General features: G+C 42.4%; 1 pseudogene; it reads right to left on the reverse strand.

Annotated features, from left to right (window-relative positions):
• Positions 1–3,767: 3,767 nt before the first annotated feature.
• LOC147459206 (uncharacterized) lies at positions 3,768–5,229 on the reverse strand (annotated as a pseudogene).
• Positions 5,230–8,795: the final 3,566 nt, after the last annotated feature.

Raw genomic sequence — 8,795 nt, forward strand, 5'->3', positions numbered from 1 at the left:
CTCTATAGATAACATTGCAAGAATCTCATCATTGCAACCAGGATCTCCGTTAGAAGAACTTCTATTTTTCGATCACTCTTGTCTATTTCTCTCAAGGCTTTTAGAAAATTTCTATAAATAACATTGCAATAATTTTTGAAATCTTTCTATTGCAACCAAAATCCATGGTAGCAACATTTTTTATAAAAGAGACTCCCAAGGAACCTCAATAATCTTCAATCCCAACTTACTCTAGTATAGTGCAACAAGCAGTGGCATTTGATTTTTGACATTGAAAGAGCAATGGCAAAAGAGCCGCATTACGATGTTACCACATGGAAATTTAAGTGGTGATTTAGAGAGTCAAAGTAGATTCATTTCTAGCGTATACAAATATACATATTTTCATTTCAATAAGAGAAAGGCTACTTTTACTAAATATGTAGGTATTTAGGTAAAACAAAGTTTAGAAATAACTAAGGCTAGGTATTATCAAATTCCCTAGTACTCTCTATAATACAAATTAGATCTGCAATTTGAACACCAAAGTAAAATTAGAGCCAATTTTGAAGCTCCAAAATAGAAAGCACAATGCCAGACTTTAACTAATACTCACTAATCACAAAGTTTCTAAGACGCAAAACTTACCATAAAATAAAATAAAACCAATTGCATGTGCCGAGGTAGCTAGCTAAGCAATGGCATTGCCATCCTGTCAAGCTTGCCTTTGTCTCTATTCTCTAGTGAGTTCACGTAGTTGCAATTGACTTCACAATCCTGAGCTAAACAAACCGACAATTTTCTTGAGAACTTTGGTTGAACATAGGCTACTAACTCGGTGTTGGTCGATACACCTTCCATAGCCTTGGTCTATACAACATATCTTCTTTGTGGACATGTCCAAAATCAATGAAGAACATGAGAGGAATAGTATATATATATATTGCCTTGGTGCCTTGGATTGGCATTAGGAAGAGGATGGGTTCTAGGGGGGCTTCTTTACTTGCGATGAGATTATGGAGGTGATTAAAATTTTACAAATAAGTGCACGCCATGTGTGTAAGAATGTTGGTGTGTAACATAGGTGTAAGAGTGGTTAAAGGATGCACTTTTCTCCCCAAAAAAGGAGGTGTAGAATTTTATAAGTTTGGCCTTCTATAACTCCTATATGCAATCTCCGATTTGATCTACATGCAGAACTCTATATTCCATAAATACGTTATGTGATTTTGTTTTACGTGTTAGATGTTAAATTGCATTTTGGAGGGAAAAAATTGAACCCAAATAAACTAGCTGTTTTATTTGGTTGACTTTAAAATGTGTCCTTTGATTGTTTTTTTAATACTCAAGGTTTGACTTCCTTAAACTACCAAGTTAAGAGGCCCTTCTGAACCCCATTATCTACCTATTTGTATAGGCTTTAATGCAGTGTGTAAAAGTGTATTACTATCATCTGGATGTGTCAAGTGACATTATAAGCCAAGGAGACATATAGGAAGAGATAGAGAGCATGTGGATGAGGAAGTATACATGGCAACAAAACTTATCACTCACTTAATGAGCGATAAGTTTTTTTGTCAATCATTTTGGTATGCTTGCGTAGTCAGCTTCCTTTCTATGCTAACGCATCAATAAGGGCTATGGCGGGAAGTAATTCTTACATGCAAAGACCGAAACAAAGCCCCCACAATTATTTGGAATGGGAATTTATCTTTTGTAAAATTTTCATGCACCAATCAAAGAGCATCCAGTTTTAATTTGTTATAAACGATGATGATCTTTGTTTAAAGTAAGTGTTAATTTGTGATAGGTGCTTCCATTTCATTTTTATTCAAATAACTCCAAAGCTTCCATACTTGTATGACAATTATTATTGTACATTTAAAAAAATGTATGTAGCTATTTTTTAGTCGATTTGGGTACCTCAAATTCAATGTTCTTAATTGGGTTGCATCCAGTCCTAATAGGTTGCCATCTCACCAATTTCCTTGATGTGGTGTTTCGATTCAGGTCTCTCTTGTCTCTCCATGGCACTAAGTGACACAGGAGTGCATATGGGGGGCGGGTAAGGGGATCGACGACGAGGGAGGATTGGCGAACATCTCGAGGTGAACACCCCCATCCAAAAAATGGGGGCGTCGTTGAGGAGCCCAGATTGGAACCCACGACCTCATGTCCCAATGCCTTTTGAGGCTTGAGCTAACCACGTCGCCCATCCACGTGCATATGAAAGGAATGCCATTTTACATGGTGTTATAAACGATAAACTTGGACTGGCATAGAACTAAACCCGGACAGGCTCCATGTCCAGGTTTAGTTTTTGGCAGGGTTTAGTTTTAACAAGCGATCTACGATGCAGATTGCCTCAACGGCTGCGCATGGAGTTCTCATCCATTGATCCTCTCACCCCCCCCCCCCCTCTTAAATGCTCCGTGTCACTAAGTCATGATGAGGCTTGTCTCTAGCCTTTTAATGTTTCACTTATGCCACATGCTTCAAGGTCTTGACGGTGTGGAGGTCAACATGCCATCAATTTATTGAGTAAAATCATTCTAATAAAATTGCATGTAATAATAGTTTTTAATTCTACGTTTAGGGTTTGTATAATGGTTGCTTGCTTTTCATCATTCATAACTTTTCTCTCACCTACTCGCTCTGCTTTTAAAAAAATAGAGCTATTATAATGAAGATTCCATCCATACTAAGGTTGAAAAACCCTCTCCCTCTCACCATATTCACCCCTGCCATAACTCCCCGCTCCCCTGCCCCTATGTTGGCTACCCTCACAACCCTTGTCTCACCCATTGCCCACAGTGCCTAGACCCGCAGCTGCATGCTTAGGTCTCCCTGTCCGCCAATAGCTTTACCTTGCTCCTCTATACTAGCCATTGTCCCCTCCTCCGTAGCCATAGCTAGCTCTCTCTCTCTCTCTCTTTCTTCTACCCTAGTTTGCATGCTCCCTCCTTGAAAGAAAGTTGTAATGTCCACCTGGGTTATCTTGCGTAATTCCATCAGCTATCAATTCAAGGATCCAAGAGGGAAAAGGAGGGGGTATAAGTAGAGGGTTGGCTGGGCAAAGAGAGAGAGAGAGAGAGAGAGAGAGAGACGCCATGCAGTTCTCTCTCCTTTTCTGTTTTCCAAAAGGTGAATCAGAGATAGAGAGAGAATCTTGATAGATTCTTCTCTCAATTTCTTTCTCAAGAAGGGTGTCACCTACTACTATCAAGATTCTCTCTCAATTTCTTTCTCAAGAAGGGTATCACCTACTACTCGGTCTGCGCTCGCATTAAGTGGAATCTAGCCAGATGCTGCTGACGTGGATCCGGAGATTTACATCGTCATCGTTTGCTGCGCAGAGAACAAAAAATAAACATACAAAGCCTGTGCCCAGGCCGCCTGCCGTCCCTCAAGTGACACAAAACGACGTTCGGCTCCATCATGACGAAACGATCGAACACAGATGGTTTAGTTGACTGCAACATGTACTCTGTGGCATGAGCAGGACAGAGACAGAGCAATGCTTTAAACGATGCTGTATACAGCAAGGCTACGATAATTGAACTCTGGCATGAGAAGTGGTGAGACTGTTGAGAGGAATCAGAGACAGAGCAGTGCTTTAAACAATTCCAATATTGTATAGAGCAAGTAGGGATCACAAGGCTACGATAATGGAACTTCTTGTTTGAGATTCTGTACAGACAAAAGATCTCCGAGCTCGAAGTAGTTCTATTTAGATTTTTATAAACTGGGAGTAGTTCCATTTACATTTTCAGAATTTATGACAGGTTCTAACTGCGATTCACCATATTTGAAAACCTACATACTATGGGCTTTGAGAGCTGTCAGTTCTTTTCCCAATGACACAGTTTGCTCTTCCAGCTTTGTCACTTGTATATCAGCGACATTGATTGCATAATCCTCGATAGTATCCCTCGAACTACGTATCGCTTCAATAAGTTCCGACCGGAGCGGACGGGTATTTGTGGCTTGATCTCCAACCAACTCTTTCAAAATTGCAGCAAGAGCATCCTCTATCCTATCGATTCGTGCACCAAAAGACTCATCTGGTTGTGTCTCACTCAGTTGAAGCATTTGATTTTCATCTTCTTCATCTATCTCAACACTGTAGCCAAAACAGATTGTTATCAGTTTATATTTTTTTGTCACAATAAAAAGGAGTAATGTCATTGGTAGCAAACACACCACACTAAGCAATTGTCGTCACGTCAACACGATGTACAAGCGGAATGAAATCATCCCCTATTTCTGCATCTCTTATGCCAAGTTCAGGATCAAAATCATTGACAACAGTTCTTGCTAGGCTACAAAAGACGTACGTCATGGTGGCAACAAACATACTCCTACATCAACTATTATAATCATACCTTTGTCTCTCTTGCCAACGGGAATTGAACCACTCTCCACGAGATCGTGTGTTTGCATAGACATTATCATTAACAAAAATATTGACAATGTCTTCGTATGTTGCTATGGATGGGTATATCATACACCTCCACAATGCTTTGATTTTTGCAAGATGCATTCCACGACCCTGATAAGGAGTTATCCAGGATGATGATGGATAGTACTTTCCAGTTTTCACCATTATATGCAATGTAGATAGAAAGTTGTTGCCTGCTGGATATCGAAGCTTAAATTTCCAATACATTAGGGCCCTATCAAAGATGTTCGTTGGTGTTAAGCAGACCCTATTCTTCAATTCATCGGCTCCATATAAGCTGTACAACTCTACGTCGGCATTCACATCGTTACTACTTATATTGTGGACAACCTTTTGAAAATGTGGTTCATCCTGGTCTTTCAAACAATACCCACCATGCCCTCGAACGTATGCATCTTGTGTTGTTTCAAGCCGCGACATAAAACCATTCTCCCTGCAGGCGCTGACTTACCCTAACCTAAGTACGCTTTTATCTTCCTATGCACTGCAATCAACGAGGTTGCCCAAAGACGGACAACCATTTGCAAATGAAGGTGCAACAAGCCTCCTCCTCTTTCCAATGCACACAGTCCAGCCAATGTTTCCCTTTCAAGAAACAACCGCATGCATCCCAACAACCCTATGTCTACATCGTCACCACCGACAGATATAGTAACACTGACTTCCATTACTCTTGCCTCTGGCTTCTTTGCTTTCGAGGAGCCAACATTGCAGCCTTCAATATTGGTAACACCTTGCTTCCCTTTCCCTCGCGCCTCTTTCACTTTCACCTCAAAATTCCAAGTCATTGGTTTTATTCATTATTTATGTTGGGCAAGGTGGTTCTATTATGAAGAAAATTTTGATAAATACCAATACCACCATTGAATGACATATCTATGTTGGGCAAGGTGGTTCTGTTATGAATGAAAATTTTGATAGAACTTACATAATAATAACTAATCTCTACAATCGGCCGGCAGCCACATGCATTGCATTTGATTGATGTTACCACTATATGTGCAATACCTCTCTCTCCATAATCAATTTATGAGTAGGTTCTAGCCTTCTTGCATGAAAATGTTGGTGTGGATGTATGCCTTCCCTCAAGTATTTATTCTTTAATAGCATCAAAAACTTAATACACATATTGTTACAAGATGATAAAGATGCAATGAGGATCCATTCTCTTTCTATACATTAGATGTCAAAATAGATATTGATGAGCACCATGGTTCCCAGTTGGTGAATTTGGTTACGTAGATATACTTCGCTCACTCCTTGCCAAGGTTGGTATACATGCATTAAATGTGTTCTTCTCCATGCTTATTCCCATGTGGACAAGTTAGAATTTTTAAAGGCCTCTTGGCAACATGGCAAAAACACCACCTCCATTTTAATCAGAAAACGTGGAGCGCTACTCCTATCTTCTCCCTCGTGGATTTGTACTTGCAGCCTCAGTCATTCATTGCATTCCTTTAGTTGCTATAGGCTGGTGTTTTTTCCTCAGCACTCACATATATGTGCACACTCCCTCCTTGTGACATACTCACCCCCATACATTGCTTGCACACATATGCATGTTATACATTAGACTAAGCGGTTGTTCTCACACACACATACACGCAAAGTCTTCTTTATGTTAGATTTAATGGCCATGTGGCCGATTGCCCACCACTAACTGTTACTAACTCTAAGTGTATAGCTATACACTTGTGTGAGCCACTAACACTAAGTACAATGTGTATTGTGCCTTAGTGCATAAGATAGAGAAGAAAGAAAGGGGGCACATAGTACGTGTTGGCTCTCCCCCTCCAACCTATGTGTGTGGCTATGGTGTTGAGCGTGTGAGTGTGTGTGTGTGTGTGCGTTTCTTCTTCCTCTTCCGTTATGCTCCCGGCTCCTCCCCTTCATTGGGTATCAGAGCCATCTCATTCTTGAAATCGTTTTCGTGCATGCACACACTTTCAAGAGTGCAAACAGAATTCCAATTTCGGCATCGGCAAATTCAACTTTCCGAGAGCGTTTCCAGCAGGTGTCCTGCGGTTTTAGCCCCCTTTCGGAGTCATTCAAGCCCACGGCTCATTTGGGAGTGTGTAGCCTCTTTTGGAGTTGCTTCATACACACACTTAGAGTGGGAGTTTAACGACATTGTCTTCTTTGACTATAGGTACAGGTTTCAATGCTTGCGATACTTTGGTTCTAGTGGGAGCAGTTGTTTATGCGTACATGCATATGTTGACACTTTTGACAGTGTTTGAGCTCTTTTGAGAGCGGTTTGACTCCTTGCAAGGATGTTTATTTGCATGCACATGCTTTTGATGCTTGTTTGAGCGTCCTAATAGACTTGTACGTCTTTGTGTATACTACCATTGTACGCTTTTGTGGAGCCATTTTTGGCTAGTACGGCAATCTCGGCCATTTTTGAGACTTGGTCCGGATGATAGCCACGTATGAGACTTGGCTATACGTTTTGCTACATAACCTACATTGTTGAGGGTTGATAGCGTGAGGTTTTCATTGAGCTAGGGTATTCTGAAATGTGGAGATACCTTCGGTGATACAGGTAGCTAGAGCATCCCTTATGAGGCCTCGTCACATAGGACATGTATAGAGTGGTATAGGTGCTTTTGACGCCGAGTTTGCGGTCTATGGTCAAAGTGAAGCTCACAAGGAGCGCTACCATGGAAGGGGCTCGGAAGGGCAAAAGGGGGGGGGGGGGGGGGGAGGGGGCACAAGAGAGAGTAGCGCCATATAGAAACTCGAAAAGGGGTTGCAGAAGGAAGAGCTTGTTTGAGGAGCCGGTTACTGCTGAGAAAGACAAGTGAGAGCTACGATTGCGTAGAAGAGAGAGAGCAGTTGAAGAATCGAGAGGGCACCTGGAGCGTCATGCGATTGAAAGAGAGTGGAGTGAGGCTGTCCGAAACTGTGTGCACAGGCTCGTGTAGCCGTGTTTCAAGATCGTAAAGAGTTGGCACATGAGCTCGTGGAGCTCCCCGAGGTGAAGTTATTGGTTGCTTGTGGCAAGCATCGTTGGATTTGTGGTTTGGTTGCATGTATGGATCGAGGAAGACCAGAGTGGCATCAAGTGTGGGTGCTAGAGTGTGCGCATCTGGCCACTCTTCTCCCCATCATCTTTTAGCGATCCTGCTGGGGACCAACAGTTTTGTCGGTAGTGCACCGGGGAATCAGAGGTCGTTGGTTTCTAGATACGGGTTGTGAAAAGTCAAGATGGTCATGCAGTTTCAGCCATCTTTGTTTATAGGTAGTGAAAATGCCGAGGATTGGCTTGCATCATACGACTTCGGGTTGACATCCTTGTGTCAAGGAGTGCTGACAGCAAAGCAGAGGCTTGCCGGTGTCCGTTTGGTTGTTCAATTTGAACGGTGATGCTTGAAACTGGTTTGAGAGCTTGTCGCAAGGTGAAAGAGGTGATTGGGAAAGCTTCAAGAAGTGTTTTCTCAAGCGCTTCAAGCGAGTGATTCCCTATCAGAAGGCGTGGAAACAGGTGACGAATTTGTTCATGCAAAAGGGTGAGTTTGTTGCCGACTTATAGTTGCGTTTCGACAACACTTAGAGAGGTTGGAAGGATGCACTGCTGCATGTTGATGCCATGTCAAGGGAGGAATTCTATACACCTTACACAAATGGCGAGCCCATCAAGGTGTTTACGAGCTTGTTGTTGCCCATTCTCAGAGCCAAGGTAGAAGAAGAAGAGCGGATGTTCATGGGTGAAGTTTTGACGATGGCGCTGCAAAAGGAGAGGAATCTATGTGCTGCTACAAGTATAAAGTGTCCTCCATCTATACTAGGTGTTGACAAGGTGGATGATCTATACATGCACAAGGGCATGGGTTTTGATGTTCAAGTTAGTGAAGGGGTTGCTGTAGAGACTTGTGCGAGCAGTCATATGCCTGATGCTCATACAGTTGAAATGCCTGAGGTAGATATGGAAACTTCGCAGACATGAGAGTAGCCGCCAGTTGAAGGCCAAGGCAAGAGTTGTGGAGATAAGGCTCATGTAGATGTTGACAAAGCTGATACGGAAAAGCAATGGGCTGATCATGATGCAGATGGCCTTGATGATGAAGGGAATGCAGATGATTGGGTCTCTGATGGTGACTTGGAGCAGTGCAATCTGATTGTGGGTTTGATGCCGAATTTGCATGAGCAAGATGAGTCTTGTGAACTGGTAATCAGGCATGTAGAGTGGGATGAGTGTGCAGTTTGCAAGAGTAGCGACTTGCCTTTGTTAAGTGAAGAGCATGCCAAAAGAACATCTCCTGGTTTTAAAACCTGTGGGCTCGTTGCTGCTGTCTGTACCCCCCCTCCCCCTTGCTCTCGCCAACCCCACCCCTGCCTTGCGTGCAGCCTT

The sequence above is a fragment of the Adiantum capillus-veneris genome, chromosome 4 (assembly GCF_014529385.1).
Source record: "Adiantum capillus-veneris isolate H3 chromosome 4, ASM1452938v2, whole genome shotgun sequence".
NCBI lineage: Eukaryota > Viridiplantae > Streptophyta > Polypodiopsida > Polypodiales > Pteridaceae > Adiantum > Adiantum capillus-veneris.